This window comes from Pelophylax lessonae, assembly GCF_965119305.1.
Source record: "Pelophylax lessonae genome assembly, chromosome: 7".
NCBI classification, from domain to species: domain Eukaryota; kingdom Metazoa; phylum Chordata; class Amphibia; order Anura; family Ranidae; genus Pelophylax; species Pelophylax lessonae.
The window spans coordinates 155,301,124-155,320,232 of NC_138774.1; positions in this window are offsets into that span (position 1 = coordinate 155,301,124).

Below are 19,109 nucleotides of genomic sequence, written 5' to 3' on the forward strand. Positions count from 1 at the left end.
AATACGGGACATGGTGGCATGAGCTGCAGAGAAGCAGGAGTAAGCCCTCTTAGTGGGATACAGGTGGCGCCAGGTATCAACCAGTGAGAACTGCGACATAACCCGACCAAAACGGGTCAGACCGCTCGAAGGCCGGGCAGGGGGAGCAGAACTCACCCTGTCCAGCTCGGGGTCCAGTAAATGGGGGGGGCACATAGTAGGCCAATAGCAAGATAGGAGATCCCGCCAGTGTGGCACATAAAAGAACATAGCGACCCTGAGGGTCGGTCTCCACCGAACATATGGCAAAGGGAAGGGACTTAGCAACCAGCACCGAGACTCCTCGGGAGTAGGAACTGTACGTGGCATGATAAGTCCACCCCATCCATGGCTTCCGTAGAGTGCGAACCAGGGAGCCAGTGGCATGGGTTTCAGTTAAAACAATAATATCCACAGTTTGAGCCTTCAAAAAAGTGAAGAGAGCCGTGCGTTTGATTTTGTCCCTAGTGCCACGAACGTTCCAAACTAACAATTTCAATGGGGCCATGGGAGTAGGTAAAAAAATGTTATAAGGACATACAACGTCAGTGGAGACCAAGCCTGCAGGGAGGCACAGACAGGAATACAGTAGAAAAACATATGAAAGAGGCAGCATCGCAAAATCATGAAAGGCAGCACACAACAAACAGTTTGCAGAAATACAACCCTAACCCATCCAGCTCTACACTGACCCCAACCTGTGCGAGCATACAACCCCGAACAACAAAACCCAACAGTACCCATATTGGAGCAGAAGGTGCACCAGCTGCAGTGGAGACCCCTAAAGGGCCAGTACACACGCAGCTGGGGTATCAGGCTTAGCAGAGCAAGGAACACAAACATAGAGGCAATATGGGCATAGCGTAACAAAGGGGCAACCATTCTCTGAAGACCAAGAGAGATCTCGCAGCAGTGCCAGCTAGCAGCCCCCATAAGACAGGCCATCCGGGGGGCCGAGCTGGCGGAGCAGAGCGGAGGGAGAGCACTCGGCAGTCTGTGAGAAGTTCAACCTAGTAATCATGGAACGGATAGACGGTGTCCAGAACAAAGGGGAAGGGGGGGCAAAGATATCACAGAGGGGGACAGATCCGCTGCAGTCATATACGTCCCAGGCAGGGATGGATGGAGCAAGGGATCAGGGTCAGCAGCGGCAGGGAGGCAACGCCATGCCCAGGTGACATAGAAGGCAAACAACGGCAGCGAGGCGGGCACAACAGGCACGAAGGCTGTGGGCAAAATTATACTCACACACTATGCAGGCCCTAATCTGTCCAGCCATGCCACAGCCTCCTCAGGGTCCTCGAAAAAATGCACCCGATCCTCGCCCACCACACGGAGCCTAGCCGGGAACAACATGGCATATTTCAAGTTTCGGGTGCGAAGCCTCCGCTTGATATCCGTAAACTTGCCTTTGCGACGCTGGATCTCTGCGGAAAAGTCCGGGAACGCGAGCACCTGGTTGTTAAGGTGGGGGATATTACCCTTATCCCGAGCCAAGCGAAGGATAGCATACCGGTCCCGGTAATTCAGGAATTTGGCTATGAACACCCTGGCAGGCGCCCCCAGGGGCGGCGGTTTAGATGGCACCCGATGAGCCCGTTCAACGACAAAGGACTGGGAGAAGGCATCACGGCCATAGGTGGTCACCAGGAGATCCTCAAGGAACGTGGCAGGAGAGGCCCCCTCAGCACCTTCAGGCAGGCCCACAAAGCGCAAGTTATTGCGGCCCATGCGATTCTCCAGATCGTCCTGTTTGGAGAGTAGCTGGGCAATATGGCGTTCAGCCTGATCGGAGGAGGCCTGCAAAGGGGGGACCGCATCCTCCACATGGCCCAGGCGGCGCTCATCCTCGGACACCCGGTCCCGGAGCTTCTGGAAGTCCTGGCGGATGAGGGACACATCTATCTTCACCTCCTCGATGCGAGCTGTCAGGGTCGCCTGACAAGTGGAGATAGCATCAAGCACTTGTGCCAGGTCAGCCGCGGAAGCAGCCGGCGAGGAGGACGAGGCCGTGCCATTTTCCAGCGGGGGCTCCTTGTCCTTGTGCCGGAATTTGTCCAGCTTTGCAGCGGCCTCGGACTTCTGCCGGGGGGGGGGGAGACATGCTGCCACACGATCCGGGGGCAAGCAGGAGTTGGGATTAGGTGAGTTCTGGACCCAACGATGGAGCAGGATAGTTAAATCAGGATAATGCCGGCGGAGCTCTCGGTCAGTGCGACTTACTCCATTGCTCTTCAGGCCACGCCCCCAGATTAGCTGTGTTTAGAGAAATTAGAATTATGTACGTTCAGAGGAACATTGGATACTATAAATGCACGTAAACATTTGTAAACAGTAAGTACAAGTAAATATAGTACTTTAGTACTTTTGCTTCCCATATAAAGCTTCTCCTGCGTTTCACTAAACCAAATGCATGAGGCTAGGTACTAGCCTTTAATACGAGAGTGATGCTCTAATCTTGTTGCACATCAAACCCACTTGGCCCAAAAACTTCACTTTTTTAACTAGATAAAAAAAAATAAAAATTGTGGTGAAGCTAAAATGACTGCAGTTGATTGCTTGGTTTATTATGTATATGGCAAATGTCCACATGGGGGAGCTCCTTTTTTGACTGTAAGGAGGATTAGCTAATTAAACCGATCCGTCTTCCAAATGTTGATTTGAATTACAACACACTTATTATATATAATATATCAGATGTGTTTGCCAGTTTCTGTTCTAATTTTATTTAGTTAATAAATAAAAGTGAAGTTTTAGGGTCAAGTGGGCTTGATGAATGACAAGATTAGCACATCGCTCTCACATTAAAAGTTAGTGCTAATTCCTACAAAATGGGTCCATCGGTACTTGACAATTACATGCAGTTAGTTATAGATTATTAAGGAGTAGTGATGGACGAACATCGGCCGGGGCGGTTTGCGAATGTTAGCCGCAAACGTTCTCAAATGTCCGCGAACCACAAGTTCGCGGCGGGCCCCATTGACTTTAATGGGAGGCGAACTTTAAAAACCTTTAGGTCATATTTACAGCCACAAAAGACTTACTAGCTGTGCACAAATAGTCCCACCATATGGACAATGTCATAACAGAAGAATTGCAATTTTTTTTTTTTACAGCAAAAAGATTTTTTTCTTTTTTCCTAATTTAGACAGAACTGGCAGCAGCCGGTAAATACATGTCAAATACATATAGGGTCCATTCACACATCTGTAAAATGGGTCCGCATCCATTCCACAATTTGGCGGAACGTTTACAGACCCAATTCCAGTCTGAAAAATTAGGCATTCACAGGATAAAGAAATAAGTGTTGGCCATTCCAGGCCCCAAAAATTAGCCCACATGCGTTTACCTGACAGCTAGGAATGTAGTATTCTGTGACTGAAGGTACATTAGGCATTCACAGGATAAATAAGTAAGTGTCGGCCATGAAAGGCCCCAAAAATTAGCCCACATGGGTTTACCTGACAGCTAAGAACGTTGTATTCTGTGGCTGGAGGTACATTAGGCATTCACAGGATACAGAAGTAAGTGTCGGCCATGAAAGGCCCAAAAAATTAGCCCACATGGGTTTATCTGACAGCTAAGAACGTTGTATTCTGTGGCTGAAGGTACATTAGGCATTCACAGGATAAATAACTAAGTGTCGGCCATAAAAGGCCCCAAAAATTAGCCCACATGGGTTTACCTGACAGCTAAGAATGTTGTATTCTGTGGTTGGAGGTACATTAGGCATTCACAGGATACAGAAGTAAGTGTCTGCCATAAAAGGCCCCAAAAATGAGCCCACATGGGTTTACCTGACAGCTAAGAATGTTGTTTTCTGTGGCTGAAGGTACATTAGGCATTCACAGGATAAATAAGTGTCGACCATGAAAGGCCCCAAAAATTAGCCCACATGGGTTTACCTGACAGCTAAGAACGTTGTATTCTGTGGCTGAAGGTACATTAGGCATTCACAGGATAAATAAGTAAGTGTCGGCCATGAAAGGCCCCAAAAAGTTATCGGCTATCAGTTCCGACAAGCCAGCAGTCAAACGCTGAGCAAGAGGGTTATCCGCCATCATCAGTTTTTTTACGCTCCAACATTTGGGCCACGGAAGCCTGCCTTTTTCCAGAACAACGTGAGGACGGCATGATGCAAGGTGGAGTGGAGGACAATTGTGAGGAGAGAGGAGGAGAAGAGGCAGAATGGTGAGAGCCTGGAGGGTGACTTTGTGGGTTCTGACGGCGTTGCTCCCGCTGGGCTCGGTGATGGGAGTTCAGGTGCCTTCTGAAGGCGGTCGTCCCTAGGTGAGTGTTGGGATTACCGCGACTTATGCGTTGACTGCAAAGGCTGCATATGGCAACACTTTTGTCAGCAGCGGACACATTAAAAAAAGTCCACACTGCAGAGCCATGTGCCGGCGTCCTGGGAGCGCCAGATGTGACTGTACATGGTTGATGGCTCGCTCCTGATACATTTGCAGTCTGCTTTGTCCCTCCTGTGCAATGCAAGTTCTGCCTGCTTCTCCTCCCTATCTGCTGGTCCATCTCTCCCTCCGAACGCCCCTCCTCTTCCTCTCTTGTGGGCACCCATGTGACGTCCATAGACACGCCATCATCCATGTAACTTTCCCCACCACTAACATTTGATATCTCGGAGTAGGCAGCAACAGCGGGGACCAACCTCCTTGGGCTGATCTGGGTACTGTCATCAGACTGCTGAGTGGCGGCTGTTGCTACCTCCTCTTCCTGATCCAATGCCAACAATGGCTGCGCATCGCAAATGTCTTGTGATGGATCGGAAAAGAATTCCAGTGACTAGTGGAGGGTATATGGTGGTGGTGTTGGTGGTGATGTCTTTGGGGGTGCACACAGCAGAGAGTGAAGAGGGTGCAGATAGAGAGGATGAGGAGGGTGCAGAAGAGGAAGGCTGAGTGAGCCACTCAACCAAGTCTGGTGCGTCCTTTTCCATAATCGAACGCACCTTCTGAAACTTCACACTTTGGCTCCGGCCTACTGCTCCTGCCATACCCCTACCACCCCTGCGTAAGGGCCTGCCTCTTCCTCTGCCTGTCATTTTTTAAATTACCCTGTGATAAAAGTCTCTAGAGAAGGGCAGTATATGTGGAACAAGGTATATAACACCCCACTTCAATCTGTGGTATTGGGGGCCACTGGTTTATCACACCAGTTCTACAAATAATTGGCCAGTAACTGTTGTCACTGTGTGTAGCACAGGTAACGCAGCAAAAGAGGCCACATTTTTGCAGGACTAAAATACACTCTTAGAAAAGTGTACTGTTAAATAACACCCACTTCAATGTGTGGTATTGGGGGGGCCACTGGTTAATCACACCAGTTGTACCAAAAATTGGCCAGTGAGTTTGGCACTGTGTGTAGCAGAGTTAATGCAGCAAAAGAGGCAATATTGTTGCAGGACACAAATACACTTATACAAGTATACTCAGATAACACCCCACTTCAATATGTGGTATTGGGGGGGGCACTGGTCTATCACACCATTTGTACAAAAAATTGGCCAGAGAGTTTGGCACTGTGTGTAGCAGAGTTAATGCAGCAAAAGGGGCAATATTGTTGCAGGACACAAATACACTTATACAAGTATACTCAAATAACACCCAAATTCAATATGTGGTATTGGGGGGCCACTGGTTTATCACACCAGTTGTACCAAAAATTGGCCAGTGAGTTTGGCACTGTGTGTAGCAGAGTTAATGCAGCAAAAGAAGCAATATTGTTGCAGGACACAAATACACTTATACAAGTATACTCAGATAACACCCCACTTCAATATGTGGTATTGGGGGGCCACTGGTCTATCACACCATTTGTACAAAAAATTGGCCAGTGAGTTTGGCACTGTGTAGCAGAGTTAATGCAGCAAAAGAGGCAATATTGTTGCAGGACACAAATACACTTATACAAGTATACTTAGATAACACCCAATTTATCACACCAGTTGTAATACTTTAAAAGTGCTTTTGTAAACTGTTTGTAGTATTGCTGCAGAAACGCTAAACACACCAGTCACAATGCTGCACAGTGCACAATACAAATCCACTATAATATCCTTTCTATATTACAAAGTATATTATAAGTGGATTACACCCCTAATTAGTGCACTGCACACCTATAACTTTTGTGGACCTTAACAGAGTGATTTGTGTCACTGACTATCTGTCCCTTGTGCGCACAGCAGACCTCTCCCTACACTAACAAAAGAGACTGTATATCTATACCAAATACCAGCCCTTAAAATTACTTTTGTGGACCTTAACAGAGCAATTTGTGTCACTGACTATCTGTCCCTGGTGCACACAGCAGACCTCTCCCTACACTGACAAAAGAGATTGTAGACCTATACCAAATACCAGCCCTTAAAAGGACTTTTGTGGATCTTAACAGAGCGATTAGTGTCACTGACTATCTGTCCCTTGTGCACACAGCAAACCTCTCCCTACACTGACAAAAAGCAGAATGTGAAATGGCCACCAGCTCAGGTCTATTTATAGGGTAGAGGGTATGTCCATGTGCTTCAATGTTTCAATTGGCTGTCCCATTCCACCTGATGGCTGTGTCATGGGTCAAAGTTCTCCCCAATGTAAACTAATATGGCCGCCGCAAACAAGGCCATGTGTACGCAAAATCAGCAGGCTGCGAACCGCAAGGCCATCCCTATTAAGGAGGCTTGTATAGCCTTATGCTGCCCATACTCCTATAGATTATTTTTACTTTCAGCCTGCAGACTGACAAGAAAAAAAATCACGATTCTATCTATGCTACATAGTGAAGACGGATGAATCTCTGGTGCGGCAATTGTATTTTGACAGCTAGCAGGGCTGATTGGATGCAGGCGCTGTTCTGCCGACAAGTTTCTAGCGTGTTTCTTTGACTTTTCAGTTGAAGGATGTCGGGTGGGACACAGTCTTCAGGACCACACACTGAGCAAATTTCCTTATGAACGAGATGAAATTTGCTCAGTGCATGGCCAGCTTCAGTCCTATGTAGGCAATTTTCTTTTAAATTTGGATGGAGTGGAGAGGAATTACCTGGCAGTTTTTATTGCTGTCAGCGCTGTCATTAAGGAGATTCACCCTCTCTATTTGTCCTGTTTACCATTATCATTGAAAGTGAAAGTAAAAGAAAATCCCAAATTTTGGGTTGTCCCCAGAAAAGTAATAGAGGGGAAATTTTCCAATGGGGATGCCAATTCTGGGAACCTGGGGGGCCCCAAGGAGTTCCCTTAACTTGCAGGGATTTCCTCTCACTTCCTGTTTGGCTATGGGACAGGAAGTGAAGGAAAATCCCCACAATGGGACACAGGTGGCAAAAAAAATATAACCATCCCTGGCTCTATCCAAAATGAAAAAAAAATCGTAATTGCCTACAGTTCTATTTTAAGCTTGCATTTGAAATATTTCCCCACATGAAAATAAAACATTTTACCTACAGTTCTACTTTAGGCTTGCATTTGAAATATTTCCCTAAATCATTCACATATGCTTCTGGCACCCTTATTGACCTGCATTTTACCTTCTTCTAAGGGGCAACAAGCTGAGTTTGCATTCCTATTGATTTGTATGGGGAGAAAAGCAGTTCTGTTGCTAACAGAAGCATGTGTACACAGGCCCTTGTAATTATTGGTCCTAAATGGTTCTCTCATATTTGTGGATTGCAGATACACTTCAAGGCTTGTACACTTTTTTTACTTCTATATCCCTCTGGTTTCTTGTGAATGATATGCAGGATGTTGATTTACACACTGTAAAGTTAAGGAATTATAACAAAACACTTTAAGAATGAGAAGGCCTGCATCCATTATTTATAGGACGATTCCAGAAAATAGGTGAAAGTGCTTAGTAATGTACTAATGCTATCTAGTAAGCAGTCCTAATCTGGGTTCCCTGTGATCTGGAGAGCACCTCACAAATTCAATAGGGGCGTACTTTCTGAGTTTTCTGCAATGCAACCTACCTTCACCACCCACATTCAGACTTTCAAGGCAAGTTTCTACTTGATTGATAGAGGTCTTAATACTTCCTTTTATCAGGCTTCCTGTATGTAAAAGTAGTCACCTTCATAAAATTATTGCACCATGAATATTCAAGAAGAAAATGGCCAAAGTGCAGGAGCATACCTCTCAACCATCCTGGATTCCCCAGGACTGTCCTGGGATTTTATGAAAATTCTGGCTTCCCGGAAAATCAAAGCCATTTCCCGGAGAGGATAGGCTCCATTGACTTTCCTGGCAGGGGTGCACAAGCAGGGCTTTTTTCAGGCAGAAAGTTCCGCCACCTCCGGCACTGCTTACTTCTCCCTGCTCACTTGTGAATAGGCTTTCCTGTTTACAAGGGACAGCTGTACTCTGCCATCAGTCACACAGAACCCCCCTCTCCCATCTAGGAGAGCAGAAGAGAGAGGGGGCGGGGCTGCTCTTAGCCGCACAGCAGAAGCTTCTTCAGTAACCACGCTGGCAGCCTGCAGATGATGCAAGTTGTAGCTGCTATTTTACAGCAGCTCTCACAGTGCGGTTTTCCTCACAGAGCGGTTTCCTGCTGGATAGTTTGGCTATTGGTCCCTGCAATCTCTAGAGACAGCAGTGTGTGGGACCCCCAGGAGGTTGGCCATATCTGAGGGGCTATAACTTTCTCATCTGTTTCCAGTAATCCTTCCAACCACTTCCTGCAGACCCTCAGATCAATGTTCCCTCTAATTTTTTACTGTGCTGAGCAAATAAAAAACATTCTGAGCGCAGTGCTTTTTATCGCCGCGGACCGGTCAACGTTTGATAATTTTTCTGTGGCCCACTGGGGGGGGACATCAATGCAGAGTGCCCACAGCATTGCCCCCCATCAATGCAGAGTGCCCACAGCATTGCCCCCAATCAATGCAGAGTGCCCACAGCATTGCCCCCAATCAATGCAGAGTGCCCACAGCATTGCCCCCAATCAATGTAGAGATGCCAGCGTGCCACCTTTCAATGCAGAGATGCCAGCGTTCCCCCCGCGAGACCCATCCGTGCACTCACCTGTCAACAGCTTCTCTTCAGTCCCTACTCCCCGCATCTCCTCCCGTCCGTGCACTTACCTCACGGTCACGGCAGCTTCTCTTCAGTTCAGTCCCGGCTTCCTGCGTCTCCTACTCAGTCCTCCCGGCGCCTCCTCCTCGGCCAATGACATGGGGTTGGCCTTTTCGGCCAATCAGGAAGCGGGAGGACCCGCTCCCTGATTGGCCAGGAGGAGGATCCGTGTGACAATAGCAAATTTTCATTCGCTATTGTCACACAATGGGCGTGCTCTCGGGATGCACGCTCTGCTCCCTAGCCGCCACGTCTGCAGCTGCGCGATCCGCATCTGTGCTTGTGCGGGACCCTCAATGACACTGCGCCTCCATGCATGCGCGCACCTAAAAGGGAACATTGCCCCAGATAAGTTTCAGCTGCTCTGTTTCCTTACTGATGCTTTCTTGAAAGATCTGTAGCAGGATGAGGGCTGTGTACTGGAATGCGGGGGGGGGGGGGGGACTTTGAACTTGGAAGGAGAACTTAGGAGTAAACAGCACACCCCTCAGCCCTGCACTCTATACCTGTGGACTCCTCAACCCTGCACTCTATATGTAGCGTACTCTTCAACCCTGTACTCTGTATGTAGCACACACCTCAACCCCTCCATTCTGTACACAGCGCGCTCCTCAACCCGGCACCCTGTATGTAGCGCACTCTTCCACTCTGCACTCTGCTCATAGTGTTCTCTTCATTCCTGAAGTCTACATTATGTATGTAGCACACTCCTCAACCTAGCACTCTGTATGTAGGGCACCCCTCAACTCTGCATTCTATATATAGTGTACTCTTGAACCCTGCGTATTTTATAGGTACAAGGAAGCTTTGTTTTGTTTAACCATGCTTCTTAAGCCCCTCTCGCTGGTAAGACTTTGGCCACAGCCACATTTTGCCACAGCATGCTACGTGCACTACAGGTCACATCTTGTAATGGTGCTCATCCACATTTTAGTTCAGCCAGGTTGATATTCATTTTATTATGTGTTGAAAAAACTAAATGATTTGTGTATATTTGTAAACATATGCAAAGATGTTAAAAGCTAAAGTTTAGTACAATTTTTTTGGCGATACAGCACCATACATGAGGTATGTGTAATAGTGTGTATCCCATTACCTGCAGGTAGCTACTTCCGTTTAAAATTCTCTGTATTGTGTCCCCTTCACAGGCACCAGATACTGCCCTAAGCACAGAACTCCTTGCGACAATTGAGTGTTGTAAGACAAGTTTAATAAATGGTTAAAGAGGCAGGAAAGAGTAGGCGAGCAGCGCAGTTTTCATGATTAGGAGCTGTTGCTATTAACCTTCACAATGCTGGAAGACAGCTGATCTGTGCATTTTCTGGCCACTGTGAAATGGACACAGCACAGAGAATTTTTAGTAGAAGTGGCAACTTGCAGGTAATGAGATAAATACCAAATGTATATGGCAATGCACCCCCCCAAAAAAAAAAATTTAATTTTTGTAAGAACTTACCATAAAATTATTTTCTTTGAGTCCTCTGACAGTCGCCGCCCGATGGTATTAGCCTTCACCAATGGGTAATGGCGCACTCTGCAGGAGCAGGCTAGGCAGATAATCGATTATCAGGTTAATACAAAACACTTTTATACCTCGGCACGCCACCAGGGGGCCATCCCTCAGCCATTATCCTGAACCGAATCTGATATTACCTCAGTTTGTAGCAAGCAAGCAGTACCGGAAGGCAACAACCCCCAGATCCAAAAACCAGTGGGGTGGGGGCGGCGACTGTCAGAGGACTCAGAGAAAATAATTTTACGGTATTTTGCGGTAAAAATTCTATTTTCTATTACGTCCTCTGACAGTCGCCGCCTGATGGTATTAGCCTTCACTAATGGGACGTCCCAAAGCAGTGCAGGTATGAGGGGTGGGAAAGCAACGCAACCAATGTAGAAGGTAATGCAAATAGCCAGGCCAGTAACCACCGGAGCCCACAGGAAAAAACTGGAGCAAACCCAAAAAAAAACACCCCATAAGGAGGGACAGTAAAAATAATGTCCCCTTAAACAACTGCCGCACTCAAAACTTTGCGGCCAAAAGAAGAATCCGAAGATGCCAAAACATCAAGTTTGTAAAACTTTTGAAAATGTGCACGGACGACCAGGTCGCCGCCTTGCACACCTAGGCCACAGACGCCTGTTGCCGAAACGCCCAAGAGGCACTAATGGCTCGAGTAGAATGGGCCTTTACGGGGAAAGGAGGAACCTGACCCATGATGGAATAGACCTGAACAATCACCTGTCTGATCCACTTAGAAATGGTCGCTGCGGAGGCAGCCGATCCCTTCCGAGGTCCCTCAGGAAGAACAAATAGAAAATCAGACTGCCGAATCGACTCCATGGCGGACAGGTAGACCTTGACCACTAAGACCACATCCAGAGAATTCAAGGCAAACTCCCAAGGATGCTTGGGTCGCGCACACAGCCAAGGCAACACGAACTCCTCATTTAGGTGGAATGAAGAAACCACCTTGGGAAGAAAAGATTGATTCAGTCGCAAAACTACCTTATCTCTATGAAGTACCATATAAGAAGAGCGGCAGGACAAGGCCGCCAATTCAGACACTCTGCGAGCCGACGTGATAGCCACCAGAAAGGCAACCTACTGTGACAACACAGACAGAGGAATCTCTCTGATGTTCTCGAAGGGAGGTTTTTGTAACACTGACAAAACCACATTCAGATCCCAGGGAAGCAAGAAAGCTCCCCTCGGGGGAGCCAAATGCCGCACCCCTTGAACGAAGGTGCGGACCAAAGAATGCGACGCCAAAAGTCGTTGAAAAAAAAAAAAGACGGCCAAGGTCGACAACTGACCCTTGATCGTAGTCAGCGCCAGATGCTGATCCACGCCCTTCTGCAGGAAGGCCATGACCTTCGCCACCGAGAAGGAACGAGGGTGAAAACCATGCACTTTGCACCAAGCGATATACGCTCTCCAGGTGCAATGAAAAATCTTCCTTGAAGTGGCTTTGAGAGCCTTTAACAAGGTAGGGATGACCGCCTGAGAAAGACCTCTATCCCTCCGGACCTGGCTTTCAACAGCCATGTCTTTAAAGCCAGAGACTGTAAAGCAGGATGGAAGATCGGTCTTTGAGACAGAAGATCGTTTCGCAGCGGAAGCCGCCAGAGAGGGTCGACAACCATCTGAATGATGTCCGCGTACCAGGACTTTCGAGGCCAGTCAGGGGCCACCAGAATGACTGACATCCATTCCGACGCCAACCTGTGGAGGAACTTGGACAACAGTTGACTCAGAGGAAAGGCATACAGTAGCCAATAGCGGTGCCAAGGCACCACCAACCCGTCAGCGGCATCTGCCAGAGGATCGCGAGTCCTGGCCACAAACCTTTCCACCTCTTTGTGGAGACGGGACGCGAACAGATCCACGTCCGGGGTCCCCCACCAGGCGCACAGGAGGTGAAACACCTCCGGAGGTAGGGACCATTCCCCTTGGTCCAAAGTCTGGCGACTCAGACAGTCCGCCTGCCAGTGTTCCACACCCGGAATGTGAACGGCCGAGAAGGCTGGTACATGCGATTCGGCCCAGGACAGAATCTCTGCCACTTCCTTGGCCGCCTGTAATTGATATAAGCCACAGCCGTGGCATTGTCCGTCCGTACCCGAACCGGGCACCCCTGAAGCGGAGATGACCACCGGAACAGACAAAGCTTGATCGCTCTGAGCTCCAAGACGTTTATCGGCAGCAAAGTCTCCCCTGCCGACCACGTCCCCTGGGCACAAAGCGTGCCCAGAACTCCTCCCCAGCCCAACAGGCTAGCATCCGTGGTGAGAATCGTCCATAACAGAGGCCGGAAAGGCCCACCCTGCGGCAAGGACTGCGACCTTTCCAAGGACTGAGGTGTCCTGTCCCACTTGTCTAGGATCTCTGCTTGCAGAGACCTGGTGTGAATTAAGCAAACGGAACTACTTCGAAGGCCAAGACCATCAGGCCCAGAACCCGCATGCAGGTCCGCAAAGAGGAGAGATTGTTGTGCCTGAGAGCACTGATCTCCTCCCGCGGAATCCCGAGTTTTGGCAGAGTCCAGGAACATTCCCAGGTACTGAAGACGAGTTGAGGGAGTCAGTGCTGACTTCTGAAAATTGATGGTCCACCCGAACTCCTGTAGTGTGGGAACCGTCGCAGCCAGACCATTCGCCAAGGTCACACATGAGTTCGACCTTAACAAGAGGTCGTCCAAGTAATTGAGGCCCGCAATGCCCCATAAGCGCAGTAAAGCTAGAACCGGAGCCAACACCTTGGTGAAAACCCTGGGAGCCGAAGTGAAACCGAAAGGCAACGCCACAAACTGGTAGTGCTCCCCAGCCACTGCAAAGCGGAGATATCTCCGACGACCCTCAAGAATAGGGATGTGGAGATACGCATCCTTCAAGGCGATGGATGCCAGGAAGTCCCCAGGCCTCAATGAGGCCACAAACGACCGGATGGACTCCATCCTGAACTAATGTGCTCACACAAAGTGGTTCAGAGACTTCAAATCCAGAATCGGACGCACCTAGCCATCTTTCCTGGGCACCGTGAACATGTTGGAGTAAAAGCCCGCAAAACCTTTCCTGTGAGGGAACAGGTACAATGACTCCTTGGGCAAGCAAATCGCGCACTGCCTCCATGAAAACCATGAGACGATCAGGGGACAGCTGAAGAGTGGATGGGAAGAACCTGTCTGCAGCGCGAGATCGAAACTCGATCACGTTCCCTGAACGAATCAGTTTGTGAACCCACCTGCCCTGAATGCCGGACAACCAGGGTTCCTGAAAGTAAAGCAGACGTCCCCCCACCCTGACAACGGATGAGGGCTTCCCTACAGGAAGAGGTGGACTGGGCCGCTGAACCAGATTAACCGTCATTTGGCATACCCGACCACGGCTGCTTGCGGCCACCGGAAAGTCGGAAGGGTTACCCTTCTCCTGCGTCCCAAAGGTACGAAAGCAATTATGTTGAGTCTTGAAGGAGGGGCCCCTCCGCGTGCTGGGGGAACTTACCCTTGATGACCTGGGGCAGCAGAGTACTCTTACCTCCCGTGAGCCCCTTAATCAACACATCTAGAGTTTCCGCAAAAAGACGACCCCCCCTCATAGGGGACCTTTAGACACCGTCTTTTGGGACGCGTGGTCAACCAACCAGCTCTTTACCCAGGTAATGTGGTGAATCGCAAGCCCCACCGCCGACAACCGGGCAACCAACGGAGCCTCGTCCAAGGCCGCATCGCACAGGAACATCGCAGTGTGGATGAGCTGATCCCTCTGCGAAGCCCCTTGCCCATGTCGTTGATTGTACAATACAAACACATTCTGGCTAACATCAGGGACCCCAGGGAGACCCCTAAACCCCATACAGCACCCCCAGCGGGAGCAGGAAGAAAACCACCAACCCGGCCAGAAGGGGGATCCTACAGAGACCACCAGCCCTGCTATCCCCTAAGAGTGGGCCCACAACCCCCCAAACGTCCCCAGGGACAAGGGGGTATCAGTACTCACCATGGGGCACCGCTCAGATACGGGAGACCTCCCAACCTAAGTGGGGGTGCCATCAGCCATGGAGGGATGCTGGCAACATGTGGGCGATCCGGGTTGAGACATCCTCAGCGAAGATGCACCTCCGCAGGCTCGTCCCCATACAGAGGGCACTGACGTTGCGAGGCCTGGGTGTACCAGTAACCTGCGACGCTCGTTGGCAGGCTGGGACTCCATAAGGATCTATGATAACCAGTCCAAGGCCCAGCTCTGCAGTCACTTGTAGTCCCCCAGGAAAGGAATCCCTGACTAACTAGTGATAGTGAGAGAAAATAAAAATCTATTGTGTAAAGAAAAACACATTTCAGTTCAGAAAAAAAACATAAAGAAGTTCAGAAAAAAACATAAAGAAAATGGAATCATTAGGTCTCAGCACAGAAGACCTAACTCTACTCCTGACGCTAGGCAGCGTAAAACTGGGGTAATATCAGATTGGGTTCAGGATAATGGCTGAGGGATGGCCCCCTAGTGGCTATTACAGAGTGCGCCATTACCCATTAGTGAAGGCTAATACCATCGGGCGGCGACTGTCAGAGGACGCAAGAGAAAAAATAAAAAAGTCTAAACTTCATATAAAATTCAAAGTTAAAGGTAAAGGATGGGGCAGGATGCAAAATCATGAATTCCATTGTAGTATATGCAGGGGGTGACGAAACAGTTGTTTTTATTTAGTGTGGTATGAGAGAGAGAAAAAAATATTCGAATAAAGATTTATTGAAAGCTATCATAATTACATAAAAAATGGCAAGCAATTATATAGTGAAAATACTCCCTTCTTCCCAAATACAGTAATTTTCCCAAATACTGCCCCCCTCCAAAAACAGACACAAAACTGATGAGTGCTTGTACAGGAAAACAGTTGCCAATCACATCCTGTTCATTGGCCTGCTTTGTTTAACGCAGGTCCAACGCAACGAAAAGTTGGAATACATTGCTTCCAATAGGCCCTGTTCACACCAATGCGCTGCAGGGAACATAGAGGAAAATTTTGCACAATCCCAATTTAAAAAAAGTTGGGATACTATGTAAAATCTACATAAAAAATATTTTCAAATCTCATAAAGCCATATTTTATTCACAATAGAAAACACAGTAAATGTTTAAACTGAGAAAATGTATCCTTTCATTAAAAAAATAAGGTCATTTTGAAATTTATGGCAGCAACAGGTCTCAAAAAGATAGAGTTGGGATAGAGCAACAAAAAGCTGGCAAAATACGTGGTACCAACAAGGAAGAACTGGAAGGTTTTTCAACTAATTACCGTATATACTCGAGTATAAGCCGAGTTTTTCAGCATGTTTTTTATGCTGAAAAAGCCCCCCTTGGCTTATACTCACTTTTTAAAAATGGCACTGCCCGGGAATAGCCGAACGTGTACGGGCTTTCCTGAGTATCGGCGGCGCATGCGCGGTGACGTGTTGGCGCCGGGCAGCGCCATTTTTAAATATAAGGCGCCTCACTGACACAGGTAAGTGAGACTCCTCCACAGTCCCTGCATTTCCTCATGCAGTGCTGCGGGCATGGTACAGGACATTCTCCTGTACCATGCCCGCAGCACTGCATCTCCTGTGCCATGCCTGTACCTACTGTGCCATGCCTATGCCATGCCTATACCATCTCCCGTACTATGACCTGTACCATGCCTATACCATCATCTGTGCCATGCCTGTACCATACCTATACCATCACCTGTATCGTGCCTGAACCATCTCCTGTAACATGCCCACTGCTCTGCATCTCCTGTACCATGCCCGCAGCCCCCGTTTTGTGTCTCTTGGTGGTCTGGTTGGGTCCAGTAGCTGCTGCATTTCCCACCCTAGGCTTATACTCAAGTCAATAACGTTTTTCCACTTTTTTGTGGTAAAATTAAGGGCCTCCGCTTATATTCAGGTCGGCTTATACTCGAGTATATACGGTAGGTTAATTGGCAACAGGTCAGTAACCTGATTGGGTATAAAAAGAGCATCTTAACCACTTAAGCCCCGGAGGATTTGGCTGCTCAAAGACCAGGCCCTATTTTGCCATTCAGCACTGCGTGACTTTAACGGACAATTGCACGGTTCGTGCATCGCTGTACCCAAATGAAATTGACGTCCTTTTTTTCCCACAAATAGAGCTTTCTTTTGGTGGTATTTGAAGACCTGTGCGATTTTAATTTTTGCGCTATAAACAAAAAAAGGAGGGACAAGTTGGAAAAAATAACAATATTTTTTACATTTTTTATATGAAATCTTTAAAAAAAATGTAAAAATCAAAATCTTTTAACATTTTAAGCCAATTTGTTTTCTGCTACATATTTTTGATTAAAAAAAAAAAAAAAATCGCAATAAGCGTATTTTGATTGGTTTGCGCAAAAGTTATTGCGTTTACTAACTACGGGAAAGATTTATGTCATTTTTATTGTTTTTTTTTTTTAACTAGTAATGGGGATCTGCGATTTTTTGGGAGGATTGAGACGTTGCGGCGGACAGTTCAGACCCCTGATTGACATTTTTGACACTTTTGGGGGTACCGGTGACATTACTACAGTAATCAGTGCTATAAATATGCACTGTTACTGTAAAAATGACACTGGCAGGGAAGGGGTTAACTTTACTGGTGATCAAGGGGTTAAGTATGTCCCTAGGGGCGTGATTCTAGCTGTGGGGGGGGGGCGTGGCTTGTGATGTAATCACAGAGACATACGATCCTACATAGCAGGATTGCATAGCCTCTGTGATTACTTTAGTGAGAATGACAGACGGCTGTGTTTACATCAGCCGTCTGTCCTTCTCCCTCTCCTGCGGGAGATTGCAAGTGGCCAGCGGCCATCGGAGCCGCAGGTCAAACGCGCTGGCTCCCCAGGGAACAAACGGGGCGGGAGCGCGCCGCCGGCTGCGCGCGCTCGCCCCCTACAGGCTCGTGGGCGAACGACGTACCCCTACGTCAATTTGCCTGTAAGAGGCTCACTGCCGCAGTAAATTGTAATGCGGCGGTCGGCAAGTGGTTAAAGAGTCAAAACGGGTTGATTTACTAAAACTGGAGAGCGCAAAATCTGGTGCAGCCTTGCATGGTAGCCAATCAGCTTCTAACTTCAGCTTGTTTAATAAAGCTTTGACAAAAAAAAAAAAAAAAAAAACTGGAAGCTGAATGGTTTTCATGCAGAGCTGCCCCAGATTTTACACTCTCCAGTTTTAGGAAAATCAACCCCAGAGAGACTCAAAGTAAAGATGGCAGAGGTTCCCCAATCTGTGAAAAGCTGCATCTAAAAATTGTTGAACAGATTCAGAATAATGGGTTTGATTTACTAAAGGCAAATATACTGTGCACTTGTTCCAGAGCTTAGTAAATGAGCAATAAATCCACTTTGTAAAGAATACCCAATCACATGCAAGAAAAATAAAAGCATTTTTGTTTGTACATGATTTGATGATAGAAATCAGCAGAGCTTCCCCTCAGATCTGGATCAAATGCATTTAAAGTACACTTGCAGTGCACAGTATAGTTGCCTTTAGTAAATCAACCTCAATGTTCCTTCTATAAAATTGTAAAGACTTTAAATTTAACATCATCTAGAGTACATAATCTCTTGGATGCACCGATCCGATATTCGGATCGGATATCGGCGCCGATATGGGCATTTTAGATGGATCGGGGGATCGGTAACATTGACCGATCCACAGGCCGATCCGGTTTTTGCTTGGTAACGGCTCAGCCATCCCTTACTAGGTGCAGTAGTAGTAGTATGTGATGGGATATCCAGATATCGGTATCGGGTCCAAAAAAGTCGGATCGGTGCATCCCTAATAATCTCATCAGAAGATTCTGAGAATCTGGAAAAATCTCTGTATGCAAGGGACAAGGTCGAAATGCAATACTGGATCCCTAAGACGGCACTGCATTAAAAACAGGCTTGATTCTGTGATGGACATTGCTGGGATCAGGAATACTTCCAAAAGTCACTGTCTGTAAACTCAGTTCGCAGTGCCATCCAAAAATTCAAAGGTAAAGCTCCTTCAGGCAAAGGAAATGCCATATCTTAATATGATCCAGAAATGCTACCATGTTGTCTTGGTCAAAGCTCATTTAAAATGGTCTGCTGCAAAGTGGAAACCTGTTCTGTGGTTAGTGAGCATTGAATGGGCAGCTTGCATATCTGGGAAGGCACCATCAATGCTGAAAGAGACAATCTATCCAGGTTTTAAAAGCATCATATACTCCCATCCAGACAACTTTTCAGGGAAGGCTTTGCATATTTCAGCAGGACAATGCTATACTGCAGGCTGCATCTATAACAACGGCATGTCTTTGTAGTAAAAGGGTCTGGGTGTTTAACTGGACTGTCTGCAGTCCAGACCTTTCACTATTAAAAACATTTGGTTAATCTTGAAACAAAAAATATGACAGTGAAGACCCAGGACTGTTGAGTAGTTAGAACCCTTTATCAGGCAATAAAGGGACAACCTTCCTCTTAAAAAACAATCCAGTAAATGGTCTC